Source organism: Procambarus clarkii, chromosome 29, assembly GCF_040958095.1.
Source record: "Procambarus clarkii isolate CNS0578487 chromosome 29, FALCON_Pclarkii_2.0, whole genome shotgun sequence".
NCBI lineage: Eukaryota > Metazoa > Arthropoda > Malacostraca > Decapoda > Cambaridae > Procambarus > Procambarus clarkii.
Genome location: NC_091178.1, coordinates 42,819,652 through 42,840,020, shown reverse-complemented (window position 1 = coordinate 42,840,020; position 20,369 = coordinate 42,819,652).

Here is a 20,369-nt window from a genome sequence, read left to right as displayed (position 1 = left end):
GATGGTGAAGTGGGGAATGGTTGGGAGGCCGAGGAAACGGGTGAGGGGGAATGGGGGCAGGGAAGGTTGCTAAGGCTCAGCAATGCACATGCGTTGCTAAGCCACAGCAACGCATGGCCGGGTACTGCTAGTGGTATAATAAATATGTTACGATTCCATTTCAATGTTTCCGATTTAATTGATAAATTGAATTTTCATAGATTTCGATTTATTTTCATTTTGATTTAGTTATTTTGTGTGACATGGCGTTGGAATTGAGCTGTGTTGTTTACCATACCACTCATTTTGTGAGTATAGTTTACTTTTGTATTTTTCATTTATTTTCAATTCGTCTTTTAACTGTTTTTTTCTTATATTTCAGTGATGGGAACGTCAGATCATTTGATGTTCCAAATTTCCTGATGGGAACATCAGATCATTTGGGAATGAATCGGACGAGGCAGTGGGGAATGGTGGGGAGGACAAGGGGAAAGGGGATTGGGGGATGGTGAGGGGACTGAGGAGGTGGGAATAGTAGGGAGGACGAGGGGATAGTTCAGTGGGGAATGGTTAGGAGGACGAGGGGATGCTGGAGTGGGGAATGGTGGGCAGGACAAAGGGACTGAGGAGGGGGAAATGGTGGGGATGATGAGGGAACGATGGAGTAGGGATTGGTTTAGAAGCAAGTGGGATGGGGGAGTGAGGAATGGTTGGGAGGACGAGGAGACAGGGGAGCAGGGAATAGTAAGGAGGGCTAGGAGACAGGGGAAGGTTGCTGTGGCTCAGCAATGCACATGCATTGCTAAGCCACAGCAACGCGTGGCCGGGTACATCTAATCTATATAAATAAATATTGAAATGTTCGTTTGTTCAAAATCGCTAATCTCCGAAAGTTCTTCATCGATTGCATTGAAATTTTCACACACGGTTTCATTCGCATCAGAGCAGGCTTTTATATAAATATTATATTGATATCACGTCTGTGACGGAAAAAACAGGCTTTTTTCGAAAAACTGTGTTTTTCATGTTTTTTTCATTTGAAAAAATCTTCAAAACCTCTTTACCGATTGCTTTGAAATTTTGAAACAACGTTACATTTGAATAGGCGTATGTTTTTATATTATTACTATATACATTCCTCACCTATGACGGGAATAAACATGTTTTTTTTATAACAGCGCTTCTGTTGGACGTAAGAGCAACACACACTGTTATCTCCCAAGATTCTTCACTGATTGCTTTGAAATTCTGATACAACGTTCCATTTGAATATGCGCGTGTTTTTATATGCCTACTATATAGATGCCACACCTGTGACAGGTAAAAACATAATTTAAAGAAAAAACAGTGTAATCTGTTGAACGTAATAGCAACACTCACATGCTATACTAAATATGTCATGATTTCCACTTCAGTGTTTCCGATTGCATCATAAATTGAATTTTCATTCATTTTGATTTAATTATTTTGTGTGACATTGTGATGCAATTGAGCTGTGTTGTTTACCACACCGTTTATTTCATAAGTATAAGAGTAGATGCCACACTTGTAAAGGGTAAAAACATTCTTCTTTTTTTAAGAAACAGCGCCATCTGTTGCATGTAAGAGCCATACACACTATAATATATATGTTACGATTCCATTTCAATGTTTCCGATTGTATTGACAAATTAAATTTTCGTATATTTCGATTTTTTTTCATCTTTATTTAATTATTTTGTGTGATATTGCGTTAGAATTCAGCTGTGTTGTTTACCATACTGTTCATTTAGTGAGTATAAGTATAAATGTCACACACCTGTGACTGTAAAAACATGCATTTTGAAAAACAGCACCATCTGTGTACATAAGAACATTCACGCAATACTAAATAATGTTATGATTCCATTTCAATGTTTCTGATTTAATTGATAAATTGAATTTTCATAGATTTCGAATTATTTTCATTTTGATTTAATTATTTTGTGTCACTGCCTTAGAATTGAGCTTTGTTGTTTACCATACCGTTCATTTCAAGAGAATAGTTTATTTTTTATTTCTTCATTGTTTTCCATTTCATTTTTTAATTGTTTTTCTTACATTTCAGTGGTGGGAACATCAGATCATTTGACTTTCCCAATTTTCTGATGGGAACATCAGATCACTTGGGAATGCATCTTACGAGGGAGTGGGAAATGGTGGGGAGGACGAGGGGACGGGAGTGGGGGATGGTACTGGGGACGACGGGACAAGGTAGGGAGTAATGGTGGGGAGGACGAGGAGACGGGGGGTTGGGAACAAGGGGACAGGAGAATGGAGAATGATGGGAAGGACAAGGAGACAGGAGAGGGGGGGGGGAAGTGTGGAGGATGAGGGGACAGGGGAATATTAGGGAGGCCGGGGATGGAGGAGTGGGAGATGGAGGAGAGTACGAGGGGACGGTGGATCTCTTACGGGATCTACTCCTAAAGTATAACTTAACTTTAACACCATTGTTGAACTCATAAAATTGTGCATTAAACATAATTATTTATACTTTAATGATTCATTTTATAAACAAACTTTTGGCATGTCGATGGGTAATCCCCTCTCCCCTGTTTTGAGCAATTTGTACATGGAGTGTTTTGAAACAAACATCCTACCCAGGATCTTATCCTCGAATTTGGTTTCGTATAGGTACGTTGACGATATTTTATGCTTGTGGCTGGCTAACCATTACCAAACTGTCTTTCTCATTCAACTTAATTCGCTGGTTCCATCAATTAAATTCAATATTGAGAATGAAATGAATGGTGTTCTGCCTTTTTTAGACAGCATGATTCATAGAATCGGTAGGAGTTCCAAATTCTATGTGTATAGGAAAATTACCAATGTGTGCTTGTATGTTCATTTTTACTCATGTCATCATATTCAGGTTAAGCATGCACTTTTTTCTGGTATGTTTCTCAGAGCCTTCAGGGTTTGCAGTCCAGAATTTTTTGATGAAGAAATAACGAATGTATTTGAAATTGGTAAGAAGTTTAAATTCCCAAAATCGGTCTTGGATCTTGCGTTTGGTCAAGCAAAATGGACGTTCTACAAACAAGTCTCCGTGGTGTAGTGGTAAGACACTCGCCTGGCGTTCCGCGAGCGCTATGTCATGGGTTCGTATCCTGGCCGGGGAGGATTTACTGGGCGCAATTCCTTAACTGTAGCCTCTGTTTAACGCAACAGTAAAACGTGTACTTGGATGAAAAAACGATTCTTCGCGGCAGGGGATCGTATTCCAGGGACCATAGGATTAAGGACGTGCCCGAAACGCTACGCGTACTAGTGGCTGTACAAGAATGTAACAACTCTTGTATATATCTCAAGTTCCCAAGTCTAAACCTGAACTAAAAAACTCGTTGGTATTACCATATTTTGATGGTCTAGTAAATCTTGCTCCAGCCCTGAAAATCCTTATTATTAACTCAGTGTTAAAAAATGATAATTCACTTAAGTCCATGTTAATTAAGAACTCGCCCTCGTCTGTAGCAGGTTGTGTGTATTCCATCCCTTGTAATGAGTGTGCATGTATTTACATCGGCCAGATTGGTAAATCTCTTTCCTGACGTTTAAAACAACATTCGCATGCTATTCGTACAGCCCAGCACTCCAGTGCATTGTATTTACATTCCAGTTTGTGCGATCATTCTATCGACGTCAGAGGGGCAAAATGTATTGTTAAAAGTAAGGATTTCGTTGAACGAAATGTGATAGAGTCCACTCTGATCAAACAATGTAACAACAGCCTTAATGTGAACCCTGGTATGTACAAGATGGATCCCCATATAAGCTTCAATATAGCACATCAATACAAAATAGCATCCATTTAACCTGTTTGGTACTTTTATATATCTTCCAGTTATGGATATTAATAGGATCTGCTCTTATGGACCAATGCATCTTACGAGGGAGTGGGAAATGGTGGGGAGGACGAGGGGACGGGAGTGGGGGATGGTACTGGGGACGACGGGACAAGGGAGGGAGTAATGGTGAGGAGGACGGAGGACGAGGGGTTGGGGACAAGGGGACAGGAGAATGGAGAATGATGGGAAGGACAAGGAGACAGGAGAGGGGGGGGGGGAAAGTGTGGAGGATGAGGGGACAGGGGAATATTAGGGAGGCCGGGGGATGGAGGAGTGGGAGATGGAGGAGAGTACGAGGAGACGGTGGAGTGGGGAATGGTTAGATGGACGAGGGGACAGTGGAGTGGGGGATGGTGGGGAGGACATAGGGAAGGGGGAGGGAGGAAATGGTAGGGAGGACGAGGGGACAGGGGAGGGCGAATGGTGGGGAGAACTGGGAGACAAGGGGAAGGTTGTTGTGGCTCAGCAACGCACATGCGTTGCTGAGCCGCAGCAACGCGTGGCTGGGTACAGCTAGTCTATATAAATAAAAGTGTAAATGTTCGTTTGTTTATAATTGATAATCTCTGAAAGTTCTTCACTGATTACTTTGAATTTTCACACAATGTTCCATTCGCATCTGAGCGGGTTTATATATACATACTATATAGATGTCACGTCTGTGACAAGAAAAAACATGCTTATTTTGAAAAACTGTGTTTTTCATGTGACGGGAAATCTTCGAAACCTCTTTATCGATTGCTTTGAAATTTTGACACAATGTTGCATTCCAAATATTCGTGTGTTTTTATATGCCTTTTATATACATGCCTCACCTGTGACAGGAAAACACTTAAAAACAAAACAGCACCATCTGTTGGACATAAGAGCAACACATGCTGTAATCTCCGAAATTTCTTCACCAATTGCTTTGAAATTTTGACACAACGTTCCTTTCGAATGTGCACGTGATTTGTATACCTACTCTATAGATGCTTACTTGAGAAAGGTAAAAACATGTTTTTGTTTTTTTATAAACAGCTTCATCTGTAACACGTAATAGCAACACACGCTATACTAAGTATGTTAACATTCCATTTCACCGTTTTGATTGCAATGACATATTGAATTTTCATAGATTTTGACTTATTTTCATCTTGATTTAATTATTTTGTGTGACATTGCATTGGAATTGAGCTGTGTTGCTTACCATGCAATTCATATCTTATGCATAAGTATAGATACCTTACCTATAACAGGAAAATACATCCTTTTCTTGAAAACTGTACCCTCTGTTGCACGCTATACTAAATATGTTATGATTCCATTTCAATATTTCCGATTTCATTGATAAATTGAATTTTCATAGATTTTGATTTATTTTCATTTTTATTTAATTATTTTGTTTGACAAAGCATTGTACTTGAGCTGTGTTTTTACACCATTCAACTCATTTTGTGGGTATAGTTTATTTTTGTACTTTTCATTGTTTTTCATTTCGTTTTTTAAAAAAAATTCATTTCGTTTTTTTTCATTTAGTTTTTTAAAAATTTGGTTAGGAGGACGAGGGGATGGTGGGGAAGATAAAGGAGGAGGAGGGAGGGGGGATGATGATGGGGAGGTTGAGTGTACGGGAAGTGGGGAATAGTGGGAGGACTAGGCGATAAGGAAGTGGGGAATGGTTGGGAGGACTTGGAAAAAGGGGAGGGGGGGGGGTTTCGTGCGGTGGACTGGGAAAAGGTTGCTGTAGCTCAGCAAGACACATGTTGCTAAGCCACAGCAACAGCCACAGCAACGTGTGGCCGGGTACAGCTAGTGTATATATATATATATATATATATATATATATATAATATATATATATATATATATATATATATATATATATATATATATATTATATATATATATATATATATATATAATGCACAGACTACCCTATTCCAGTAGCTGAAGTTTAGAACTTTTTAGACACTCAACCCACCAGGAGACTCGAACACTGGCCAACAAGGTGGCAGTTGCATGCTGTATCCACTACGCTATACTTCAAAGCCATAAGAGAGGTAGGAATTCTGGGGTATTTAACCAACCAGAAATTCCAATCCTCTCCCAGGCGATGAGATAGTGTGGGACCTCGGATGCTCTTTCATCGGTTCCTGTTATATGGGAAAACTCAGTGCCAAATGCTTAATGCACAGACTAACCCTATTCCAGTAGCTGAAGTTTAGAACTTTTTAGACAACTCAACCCACCAGGAGACTCGAACACTGGCCAACAAGGTGGCAGTTGCATGCTGTATCCACTACGCTATACTTCAAAGCCATAAGAGAGGTAGGAATTCTGGGGTATTTAACCAACCAGAAATTCCAATCCTCTCCCAGGGCGATGAGATAGTGTGGGACCTCGGATGCTCTTTCATCGGTTTCCTGTTATATGGGAAAACTCAGTGCCAAATGCTTAATGCACAGACTACCCTATTCCAGTAGCTGAAGTTTAGAACTTTTTAGACACTCAACCCACCAGGAGACTCGAACACTGGCCAACAAGGTGGCAGGTTGCATGCTGTATCCACTACGCTATACTTCAAAGCCATAAGAGAGGTAGGAATTCTGGGGTATTTAACCAACCAGAAATTCCAATCCTCTCCCAGGCGATGAGATAGTGTGGGACCTCGGATGCTCTTTCATCGGTTCCTGTTATATGGGAAAACTCAGTGCCAAATGCTTAATGCACAGACTACCCTATTCCAGTAGCTGAAGTTTAGAACTTTTTAGACACTCAACCCACCAGGAGACTCGAACACTGGCCAACAAGGTGGCAGTTGCATGCTGTATCCACTACGCTATACTTCAAAGCCATAAGAGAGGTAGGAATTCTGGGGTATTTAACCAACCAGAAATTCCAATCCTCTCCCAGGCGATGAGATAGTGTGGGACCTCGGATGCTCTTTCATCGGTTCCTGTTATATGGGAAAACTCAGTGCCAAATGCTTAATGCACAGACTACCCTATTCCAGTAGCTGAAGTTTAGAACTTTTTAGACACTCAACCCACCAGGAGACTCGAACACTGGCCAACAAGGTGGCAGTTGCATGCTGTATCCACTACGCTATACTTCAAAGCCATAAGAGAGGTAGGAATTCTGGGGTATTTAACCAACCAGAAATTCCAATCCTCTCCCAGGCGATGAGATAGTGTGGGACCTCGGATGCTCTTTCATCGGTTCCTGTTATATGGGAAAACTCAGTGCCAAATGCTTAATGCACAGACTACCCTATTCCAGTAGCTGAAGTTTAGAACTTTTTAGGCACTCAACCCACCAGGAGACTCGAACACTGGCCAACAAGGTGGCAGTTGCATGCTGTATCCACTACGCTATACTTCAAAGCCATAAGAGAGGTAGGAATTCTGGGGTATTTAACCAACCAGAAATTCCAATCCTCTCCCAGGCGATGAGATAGTGTGGGACCTCGGATGCTCTTTCATCGGTTCCTGTTATATGGGAAAACTCAGTGCCAAATGCTTAATGCACAGACTACCCTATTCCAGTAGCTGAAGTTTAGAACTTTTTAGACACTCAACCCACCAGGAGACTCGAACACTGGCCAACAAGGTGGCAGTTGCATGCTGTATCCACTACGCTATACTTCAAAGCCATAAGAGAGGTAGGAATTCTGAGGTATTTAACCAACCAGAAATTCCAATCCTCTCCCAGGCGATGAGATAGTGTGGGACCTCGGATGCTCTTTCATCGGTTCCTGTTATATGGGAAAACTCAGTGCCAAATGCTTAATGCACAGACTACCCTATTCCAGTAGCTGAAGTTTAGAACTTTTTAGACACTCAACCCACCAGGAGACTCGAACACTGGCCAACAAGGTGGCAGTTGCATGCTGTATCCACTACGCTATACTTCAAAGCCATAAGAGAGGTAGGAATTCTGGGGTATTTAACCAACCAGAAATTCCAATCCTCTCCCAGGCGATGAGATAGTGTGGGACCTCGGATGCTCTTTCATCGGTTCCTGTTATATGGGAAAACTCAGTGCCAAATGCTTAATGCACAGACTACCCTATTCCAGTAGCTGAAGTTTAGAACTTTTTAGACACTCAACCCACCAGGAGACTCGAACACTGGCCAACAAGGTGGCAGTTGCATGCTGTATCCACTACGCTATACTTCAAAGCCATAAGAGAGGTAGGAATTCTGGGGTATTTAACCAACCAGAAATTCCAATCCTCTCCCAGGCGATGAGATAGTGTGGGACCTCGGATGCTCTTTCATCGGTTCCTGTTATATGGGAAAACTCAGTGCCAAATGCTTAATGCACAGACTACCCTATTCCAGTAGCTGAAGTTTAGAACTTTTTAGACACTCAACCCACCAGGAGACTCGAACACTGGCCAACAAGGTGGCAGTTGCATGCTGTATCCACTACGCTATACTTCAAAGCCATAAGAGAGGTAGGAATTCTGGGGTATTTAACCAACCAGAAATTCCAATCCTCTCCCAGGCGATGAGATAGTGTGGGACCTCGGATGCTCTTTCATCGGTTCCTGTTATATGGGAAAACTCAGTGCCAAATGCTTAATGCACAGACTACCCTATTCCAGTAGCTGAAGTTTAGAACTTTTTAGACACTCAACCCACCAGGAGACTCGAACACTGGCCAACAAGGTGGCAGTTGCATGCTGTATCCACTACGCTATACTTCAAAGCCATAAGAGAGGTAGGAATTCTGGGGTATTTAACCAACCAGAAATTCCAATCCTCTCCCAGGCGATGAGATAGTGTGGGACCTCGGATGCTCTTTCATCGGTTCCTGTTATATGGGAAAACTCAGTGCCAAATGCTTAATGCACAGACTACCCTATTCCAGTAGCTGAAGTTTAGAACTTTTTAGACTATATATATATATATAATATATATATATATATATATATACGACGTCCACCAGGACCTTGCCCCACATCCCCAAGGCTGCCCGTCATCAAGCAGCAGCCAAACTCACCAGTCTGCGGACAAAGGTCAACAATGCTCCTAGAACCATTGGAGCATGGCACAATCTCCTTCTATTTGGGAATGCATGCCTAGCATTACCGCCCAGGAGAGACAAGTCATTAGCAACCTCTGTAATCAGAGCTCTTAATGAATTCCCCAGAGCAGACAACCTGGTCCGCTCCCCCCTCGTGCCAAGAACACCAGCCGCAGGACGACCAACAATAACTCATCTGAGAACCACAAAATGAGAGCACAGATCACCAGGAAAATAGAAGAGGGCAATACCACAGGTGCCATCAGAATCATGACCAGCGATGACACTATTGCCCCCAGGAATGCCACGACAGCAGAGGCTCTTCAAGACAAACACCCACCCAGAGCCCCCGACAGCAGCAGGGATCCCCAGGAAAACAATGCTGGCATAGAACCCTTGACTGTTCGAGAATCTGAGGTGTACAAAGCAGCCATGTCTTTCCCAACAGGTTCAGCAGGGGGCGTTACAGGCCTAAGACCCCAGCACATCAAACAAATGCTGAACCCGGTGCTTGGAGATGCTGCAAAGGACCTTCTAGTGGAACTTACCAGATTCTCCAACATGTGTTTGGCTGGCGGCATCCCTGAGGACATCAGGCCTGTCTTTTATGGAGCAGCACTCTGTGCTCTAAAGAAGAAGGATAGGGGTATCAGGCCCATTGCCGTTGGCAACACCCTCCGACGCCTTGTAGCTAAGGCTGCAGTGAGATCTATCCGCCAGGAAGCAGCCACCTTGCTGAAACCTCATCAGCTCGGGTTTGGGATTCCCCTAGGTTGTGAAGCTGCAGCACATGCAGCGCGGGCTTACATTGTTGATCTCCCGGACCAGAAGGCACTAGTAAAGCTTGACTTCAAAAATGCCTTCAATCAAGTCAGACGAGACGCTGTCCTCAGGGCTGTACACAACCATTTCCGTCCCCTTTACCCATTCATCCGATCGTGCTACAGTGGGGACTCTAAGCTTCTTTTTGGGGAGCATGAAATAAACTCCTGTGAAGGTGTCCAACAAGGTGACCCCTTAGCCCCCCTCCTTTTCTGCCTAGCTATCAAAGAGGTCACTGATAGTCTGTCAAGCGAGCTAAACATCTGGTACCTGGATGATGGCACTCTAGCTGGAACTCCGGAAACCATTTTGGGGGATATAAGGAAAATCCAGGAGCAGGGAGCAGCCTTAGGCCTCATTCTCAATGCATCCAAATGTGAAATAATCTCCTGCAACCCAGACATCACTGGGCAAATACAAAATGCTCTTCCAGACATTCTCGTTGTCGAACCACCGGACTGCACTCTCCTGGGTGCCCCCATTGGCCCACGAGCAATCGAGGAGGTCCTGGCTGCAAAAATCACTGACCTAAAGAGAATGCAGGACAGGATTGACAAGATTGATGCCCATGATGCTCTCTTTCTCCTTACAAGATGCCTGTCTCTCCCTAAGTTGACCTACTTTCTGAGATGTTCTCCATCCTACAGCAGCCCTAAGTTAAATGTGTATGACACCCTTCTGAGGTCCATGCTGGTGAAAGTCCTGAACCTGCCATTGGACGACTCTCAGTGGGAGCAAGCAACCCTTCCTGTAAGACTCGGCGGCCTTGGTGTCCGCACAGCCTCCCAAATTGCTCTACCAGCCTTCCTTTCCTCCTCTCATGCATCGCACGACCTCGTCAGAGATATTTTACCTGCAACCCTGAGAGATTCAGCAGGAATACAAGATCCTGCTTTCACTGAATGTTCAAATCAGTGGAATGTTCTTGCAGCCCCAGCAACCATTATAGAGCCAACAAAACAACACAAACAGTCCGGCTGGGACCACCCTCTAGTGGAAAAAGTAGCTGATGCCATGCTAAGCGTCGCAACATCAGACAAGGAGAAAGCCCGCCTCAGAGCAGTGCGTGCCCCCCATGCAGGAGACTTCCTCCTGGCAGTACCCATGTCTGCAATGGGCACGCGCCTAGATCCAGAATCCCTTCGTGTAGCAGTGGCCCTCCGCCTTGGTGCCCCAATTCACACTGAATACAAGTGTATTTGCAACAGGGTGGAAGCAGACCAATACGGACTGCATGGGTTGCATTGCGGAAGCACAAAGGGCTGGCATGCAAGACACAACGAGGTCAATGACATCATCAAGAGAAGCCTCGTCTCAGCTGGGTGCCCAGCGGAGAGAGAACCTCGCATCCTAGGGGTCCAAAACCCGGATTTCCCAGCACTTCGCCCTGATGGCATCACCATATACTCATGGAAGGAGGGTAGACAGTTGGTGTGGGACTACACATGTGTATCCACCCTGGCTGACACCTATGTACACTTCGGAGCTGATCAAGCAGGTGGGGCGGCCAACCACAGGGAAACAGCAAAATCACTCAAGTACAGGCGACTGGAAGGTCAATACCTCTTTGTTCCCATAGCGTCTGAGACGCATGGCCCCTGGGGCAAGAGTGCCTTGGGATTTCTCAAGGAATTGGGGTCCAAGCTCATTGACGTCACCAGAGACCCAAGGGCTTCCAGTTTTTTTTATTTCAGCGTCTCAGTGTGGCGATCCAGAGGGGAAATGCTTGCTGCGTCCTCGGTTCCTGTCCAGAAGCGGAGGAGCTTCAAGAGATCCATAACCTTTAGGCATTTGTCTTGTATGTTTTGTAACCTTTAAATACACAATAAAGGAAAAAAAAAAAGGGAAGGGGGTGGTAGGAGAAAAGCACACAGAAACTGTATTGGAGGGGACCCACATTCCCTCCAATGCGTTATGTGTGGTTTCCTCCGAGGCTATGGGTCCCCCTTCTTCCAGCCAGAGGTGGTACTATATATATATATATATATATATATATATATATATATATATATATATATATATATATATATATATATATATATATATATATATATATAATATATATATATATATATATATATATATATATTATATATATATATATATATATATATATATATATACAATTATTAAATATGACCGAAAAAGTAAGATTAATAATTCTAACACGAATTTACTCATTATTTCTTTTGTTTCTTTTCACTGTCGATGGTAATTGAAAAATCCGTTCTACAAAATTCGTTTTTATTTCAAGTCTGACGCAACACTTGAATGCTTTTCGTAATAACTTATTACATTTTCAAAGACTTTAGTTTACACACACACAACTATAACCTGCAAACACTAAACAGATTTCTTACTATGCTATAATTCAAACAGCTTTTCATTTTATATACCTGCATTTGGGTGAGGTGATATGTTAAAACAGTTTTGGATGAGGTGAAAACAAACTTTCAACACAAGATAGAACACGAAATATTGGGTAATAAATGCAAAGGGCCTATTGGCCCATATTTCTTTATGCTTTTATATTGGTGCAGAGTTTTGAAGTGGGTAGAATATAGTTGTGCATTAATTAGCTGTTGATTGCTGGTGTTGACTTCTTAATGTGAAGTGCCTCGCAGATATCAAGCCGCCTGCTATCGCTGTATCTATCGATGATTTCCGTGTTTTTTGTTAAGACTTCTCTGGTGATGGTTTGTTTGTGGGAAGAGATTATACGTTCCTTAATGGAGCCCTGTTGCTTATGCATCGATAATCGCCTGAAAGAGATGTTGTTGTCTTGCCTATATACTGAGTTCTTTGAGGCTTACAGTCCCCAAGTGGGCATTTGAGGGCATATACGACATTGGTCTCTTTCAAAGCGTTCTGCTTTGTGTCTGGAGAGTTTCTCATGAGTAGGTTGGAAGTTTTCTTGGTTTTATAGTAAATCGTCAATTGTATCTTCTGATTTTTGTCTGTAGGATAACGTTTCTGTTAACAATATCTTTCAGGACCCTTTCCTCTGTTTTATGAGCTGTGGAAAAGAAGTTCCTGTAAAATAGTCTAATAGGGGGTACAGGTGTTGTGTTAGTTGTCTCTTCAGAGGTTGCATGGCGTTTCACCATCCTTCTTATGATGTCTTAATCGAAACCATTGGAGAAGCCGTTGTTGACTAGGACCTGCCTTACCCTACACAGTTCTTCATCGACTTGCTTCCATCCTGAGCTGTGGCTGAGAGCACGGTCGACATAAACATTAACGACACTCCTCTTGTACCTGTCTGGGCAGTCACTGTTGGCATTGAGGCATATTCCTATGTTTGTTTCCTTAGTATAGGCTGCAGTGTGGAAACCTCCGCTCCTTTCCATGACTGCTACATCTAGAAAGGGCAGCTTCCAATCCTTCTCAATCTCGTAAGTGAAACGCAAAACAGAATTCCGCTCAAATGTCTCCTTCAGCTCCTGCAGATGTCTGACATTAGGTACCTGTGTAAAAATGTCGTCAACATACCTGCAGTATATGGCCAGTTTGAAGTTCATTTCGACTAAGACCTTTTGTTCCATGGTACCAATGTAGAAGTTCGCAAACAAAAATCATCGGTAGATACTGCGATAGCAGGCGGCTTGATATCTGCGAGGCACTACACATTAAGAAGTCGACACCAGCAATCAACAGCCAATTAATGCACAACTATATTCTACCCACTTCAAGACTCCGCACCAATATAGAAGCATCAAGAAGTATGGGCCAATAGGCCCTTTGCAGTTACTTCTATTCTTCTCTTTAACTTACAAAATATTATACCCATTGTTTCGTGTTCTGTCTTGTGTTGAAAGTTTGTTTTCACCTCATCCAAAACTGTTGTAACATATCACCTCACCCAAATGCAGGTATAAAATCAAAGCCGTTCAAACTCTGTTCAGTGTTTGCAGGTTATAGTTGTGTACTCACCTATATGTACTCACCTATATGTGCTTGCAGGATCGAGCATTAACTCTTGGATCCCGCCTTTCCAGCTATCGGTTGTTTACAGCAATGACTCCTGTCCCATTTCCCTATCATACCTAGTTTTAAAAGTATGAATAGTATTTGCTTCCACAACCTGTTCCCCAAGTGCATTCCATTTTTCCACTACTCTCACGCTAAAAGAAAACTTCCTAACATCTCTGTGACTCATCTGAGTTTCCAGTTTCCACCCATGTCCCCTCGTTCTGTTATTATTACGTGTGAACATTTCATCTATTTCCACTTTGTCAATTCCCCTGAGTATTTTATATGTCCTTATCATATCTCCTCTCTCCCTTCTTTTCTCTAGTGTCGTAAGGTTCAGTTCCTTTAGCCGCTCTTCATATCCCATCCCTCGTAACTCTGGGACAAGCCTCGTCGCAAACCTCTGAACCTTCTCCAGTTTCTTTATGTGTTTCTTCAGTTGGGGGCTCCATGATGGGCGGCATACTCTAAGACGGGTCTCACGTAGGCAGTGTAAAGCGCCCTAAAGGCCTCCTCATTTAGGTTTCTGAATGAAGTTCTAATTTTCGCCAGTGTAGAGTACGCTGCTGTCGTTATCCTATTTATATGTGCCTCAGGAGTTAGATTAGGTGTCACATCCACTCCCAGGTCTCTTTCTCGAATCGTTACAGGTAGGCTGTTCCCCTTCATTGTGTACTGTCCCTTTGGTCTCCTGTCACCTGATCCCATTTCCATAACTTTACATTTACTGGTGTTAAACTCCAGTAGCCATTTCCCTGACCATCTCTGCAGCCTGTTTAAGTCCTCTTGGAGGATCCTACAATCCTCGTCTGTCACAACTCTTCTCATTAATTTTGCGTCATCCGCAAACATTGACATCTATGATTCCACTCCTGTAAACATATCATTTACGTAAATTAGAAAGAGGATTGGTCCCAGCACCGATCCTTGAGGTACTCCACTTGTTACTGTTCGCCAGTCCGACTTCTCGCCTCTTACCATTACCCTCTGGCTCCTTCCTGTTAGGTAGTTCTTCACCCATACTAGGGCCTTTCCGCTTACTCCTGCCTGCCTCTCAAGTTTGTATAGCAGTCTCATGTGCGGTACTGTATCAAAGGCCTTTTGGCAGTCAAGAAATATGCAGTCTGCCCAGCCTTCTCTGTCCTGCCTTATCCTTGTTACTTTATCATAGAATTCTAAAAGGTTTGTTAGGCATGATTTCCCTGTCCAGAACCCATGTTGGTGCTTGTTTACAAACCCAATGCTCTCCAGGTACTCAACAAGTCTTAGCCTAATTATTCTTTCAAGTATTTTGCAGGGGATGCTTGTCAGTGATACGGGTCTGTAGTTAAGTGCCTCCTCCCTATCACCTTTTTTGAAAATTGGTACGACATTTGCCTCCTTCCAGCAACTGGGCAATTCTCCCGACATAAGTGACTCATTAAAGATCATTGCCAGAGGCACGCTGAGAGCCTGCGCTGCCTCTTTAAGTATCCACGGTGATACTTTGTCTGGTCCAACAGCTTTATTTGCATCCAGTGTTGTCAACTGTTTCATTACATCCTCTGCTGTCACCTCTATATCTGATAGTCTTTCATCTTGGGTAATCTCTTCTAACAACGGGAGCTGCTCAGGCTCGGTTGTGAACACTCCATGGAATTTTGCATTCAGTACCTCGCAGATTTCCTTGTCGCTTTCTGTATATGCCCTTTCTGTTTTCCTCAGTCTTGTCACTTGGTCATTTACCGACATCTTCCTTCTTATATGGCTATGTAGGAATTTTGGTTGCTTTTTCGCGCGACTGCAATATCATTCTCATAATTTCTTTCCGACACTCGTCTTATGTTAATGTAATCATTCCTAGCTCTGTTACATCTAATCCTGTGTGTGTGTAAACTAAAGTGTTTGAAAATGTAATAAGGTTTTACGAAACGCGTTCAAGTGTCGCATCAGACTAGAAATAAAAATGAATTTTGGAGAACTGATTTTTCAATTACCATTGACAGTGAAAAGAACCATAAGAAATATTGAGAAAATTCGTGTTAGAATTATTAATCTTACTTTTTCGGTCATATTTAATAATATATATATATATATATATATATATATATATATATATATATATATATATATATATATATATATATATATATTAAGATGAATAGGAAAACCAGGGATATACTGAACATCTTGTTTCAGATTCTTTACCTTAAAATGCATACCGTTTCGAATACTTCTCGTATTCATCATCAGATCTAAAAAAAAAAAAAAAAAAAAAAAAAAAAAAACAGAAATCACAGTCAAATAACTGGTACACTAAGAACTCATACTGAATACAATTGCCTATCAAAGAAAGGAAAATGAATAAAAAACAAAACACTTAAGCTTACTTTAAGTGATCAATACAAATAAAACTTACTAACTGTCACATATATGCTAATTCGAAAATCCATTAAATTACAAGAGGAATTTTATAACTACTAAAACAAACCATACTCTTAAACTTACGCGAAGTGATAACAGGAGTGAAACTTGATAACTAACACATAAATACTAAACACTATTTCAAATATTCATATAATGACTACAAATCTACAAAAAATGTATATAAAATGCAAGCAGAATAAGCGACAATTATAAAGTACTAACCAAAATCTTATAAAAATTCAAATATTAAACAAATCTAAACACCAAAAAATGTATTATATATCCTAAATAAAAAGATTATACTAATGTACCATGTCAAGACTTAAAATAAGAGTTAAGAAAAAAAAAACAAAACAAAATAAGTAAGAAAAGGAAAAGACATGGTAAACTAAACAAAATTATAATAAAATTAAACAGCCAGAATGAACTATAAATCCAATTACAGGGCCTACTGTGCGCTATACAGTGCACAATTGAACAGCCGAAAGGTTGCTATTTAACAGAGGCCGCAGCTCCTTTATATATAGGATTCCATTACTCTCAAATCTGACTGGCCATTCATACAAGTGTCCAGAATTTTAAAATCAGATTCCAGCAGAGAATGATTAAACTCATAACAATGGTTTCTAATCTCCGAAAATGCTGGTTTAGACAATGGTAATCCAGTCCTAAAAGATACTCCCCGGTGCTCAAGTATCCTAATCTTGAAGTTCCGAATGGAACTTCCGATATATCCAGCATTACAGCTGGAACAATTATACATATATACGACATTAGAGCACAGGGGGGTTAGGCACTTTATCTTTAAATTTAAAATAAGTGCCTACGGTATTTGTATTGACAAAAATAAATCTAAAGTCTACTTGAGGATAACAATGCTGTAACAGTTTCCTCAGACGACTCCTTACAGAAAAACTAATAGTGCCATAAAATGGTAATTTAATATATTTAATATCCCTTTCTACTGTAGTAATCCTACACGATGGGTGAAACTTCTTATTTAAGAAATTCCTTATAAAGGTATAAACCATATGCACAGGATAACCATTATTTGAAAAAAATTCACAAGAAAATTAATTTCTTGATCAAAGTTATTCCAATTTGAACATAAAACAAAGTCTCTATTCAGTAGAGTATTAATTGCATTTTTCTTAAAAATATTAGGAACAAAAGAATTAAAATTTAAACCTAAACCAGTAAAAGTTGGTTTTCTAAAAACATTAGTGATGAACCCATTAAGGTTATTCACTTTAACATCAAGAAATGACAATTAATTATCCTCTTCACACTCTGCAGTAAAACGTATATTACTATGTTGTGCATTAAGATACTCTCTAAATTTCTCAACATGACATTGATCCTTAAATAACAAAAAAGTGTCATCTACATGTCTCCTGTATAAGACTGGTTTAAAGGCCAAAGGACATTTATCAAGCCAATTTATTTCATAAAAACTCAAAAAAGCATTAGCCAGTGCAGGACCTAAGGGAGACCCCATTGCTACTCCATCAATTTGTTTATAATATATATTATTAAACATAAGACAGTCTTTAACCGCTAATTCTAACAACCGTCTGAACATTTTACTACAAAATCCAGACACTAAATTAGTGTCAGCAAATAATTGATTTACACAAATATCAATGGTTTCCAACAAAGGAATATTAGTAAAGAGTGATTCAACATTGAAACTCACCATTATAGTTGGGAACTCAAAATTTAAAGAGGAAAGTTCCTTTACAAAATACTGAGAATTTCTCACAGTAAATTCATTATACGTTAATGGTTCTAATAATGGAACCAGAAACTTTGCCAGTTTGTAATTAAAAGTGCCAATCGCTGATAAAATGGGACGAATCGAAATATACCTGTTTGATGAACTTTAGGTAACCCATATATGATGCCTGGCTTAGAGCCAGTTGCAAGCAATTTTGTATAATCAAAAAGAAAGTCTTTCAAACCTCTTAAAACTCTATTTAGTTTATCCTCACATTTCAAAATATACGAAACGGGGTCTATATCAACCAACTTAAATATAGAGGGGTCTTCTAACAACCTTTCAACCATATTCACATAATCTAACTTGTCCAAAACCACTATACCCCTACCTTTATCTGGTCTAGTATTACTAGACCAGATAAAGGTAGGGGTATAGTAGTTTTGGACAAATTAGATTATGTAAATCAGGTTGATACTCCATACTGCATACTCCAGGCCAATCCTGGAGTATGCAGCCCCAGCATGGAGACCATATCTAGTCAAGGATAAGACTAAACTGGAAAAGGTTCAAAGGTTTGCCACCAGACTAGTACCCGAGCTGATAGATATGAGCTACGAGGAGAGACTACGGGAATTAAACCGCACTTCGCTGGAAGACAGAAGAGCTAGGGGGGACATGATCACCACATTCAAGATTCTGAAGGGAATTGATAGGGTAGATAAAGACAGTCTATTTAACACAAGGGAAACATGCACAAGGGGACACAGGTGGAAACTGAGTGCCCAAATGAGCCACAGAGATATTAGAAAGAACTTTTTTAGTGTCAGAGTGGTTGACAAATGGAATGCATTAGGAAGTGATGTGGTGGAGGCTGACTCCATACACAGTTTCAAGTGTAGATATGATAGAGCCCAATAGGCTCAGGAATCTGTACACCTGTTGATTGACGGTTGAGAGGCAGGACCAAAGAGCCAGAGCTCAACCCCCACAAACACAACTAGGTGAGTACAACTAGGTGAGTACACACACACAATCACACACACACAACCACACACACACACTCACACTCACACACACACAAGTAGTAGGGATGACACCGCACAGACGATATTTTGTTTCTGGGAAATATCGTGTCTGTGAGTCAGGGTTTTCAGTTAAATATAGAAATATCGTGTTTGTGGCACAGGGTTTTTCAGGTAAATTTGGGCAGTCAGAGATTTGGAAGTAAGGAATTCTTATGAAAAAAATAATTTCCGAGATTTTAGAAGTTTGTTAAAAGTTCTTATAATGAAAATAAGTAGGAAAATCTTAAAGAAATTTTTTAGAAAATATTGTGTTTGTGTCACAGCATTTCCAGGTGAACTCTATGGACATATTTTGCCTGTTTTCAACTTCGGAAATATCGTGTTTATGGCACAGGGTTTTCAGGTAGATTTTGAAATATCGTGTTTGTGTCTTCAGGTGTTCCAGGTGAATTTGGCCAGTCACAGATTTGGAGTTAAGGAATTCTTATGAGGAAAATAATTTCTGAGATTTTAAAGGTTTGCTAACCGTTCTAATGGGGGAAATTAAAATTTTTTGAGAGTTCAGTTTCAAGAAAATATTTCAGAGTTTCAAATAATCATAGAAGTTTATTTATATGTTTATGACCAAATTTTGTAAAAAAAAAAAACATTTTCAGCAAATACTGTCTTAGACAATTTGTTAAGGAAAACAGACATCGTAGCCATTACATTTAGTTTTATAAGCATTTATATCAGAAAATAGTTTAAGCTCAAAATTCGTCAGAGTCCAGTTTTCTAGCAAAATTCATCAGAGTCAAGTTTTAGCCAGAAAATTAACAGAGTTCAATTAACAACAGAAATTCGTCAGAGTCCTGTAATCTACCAGAATTTGTCAGAGTCCACTTTGTGAGCAAAATTCGTCAGAGTCCTGTAATCTGTGAAAATTTGACAGAGTCCATTTTATACCCGAAAATAGTCAGAGTCCAATTATCAACAGAAATTCGGCAGAGTCCAGTTTTCTAGCAAAATTAGTTGAGACAGTTTTAAGCTCAAATTTCATCAGAGTCCACTTATCAACAGAAATTCGTCAGAGTCCAATTAACGACAGAAATTTGACAGAATCCATTTTCTACCCAATTTTCATCAGAGTCCAGTTTATACCAAAAATTCGCCAGAGCCCAGTTTATGCCTGAAATAATCAGAGTCCAGTTCTTGATCGAAATTAATCAGAGTCCAATTGAAGACCCAAATTTGACAGAGACCACATTTTCGCTACTAGCAGTTCAATCTCCCTGAAATTTTATACAGTCATATTTCAGTTGTAGTAAATAAGATCAAGTCAGTTACTGAGCTCCAGCTCTCATCCCCACCTTAGTTTTCTCGCGTATCTTTGTAAATAACCCATCAATTTCCCTTAAATTTTTACCCTCTGTATTTCTGACATAGTAAATATGATGTAAACAATTATAAAACTCTAGCTCTTGTCCTCTGTCCAAGTTCACTCCTGTAAATTCATTACTATCAGTCCAAATCCCCCTGAGATTTGAACACTCAACTACAATTTCAGACCCCCCTGCAAATAAA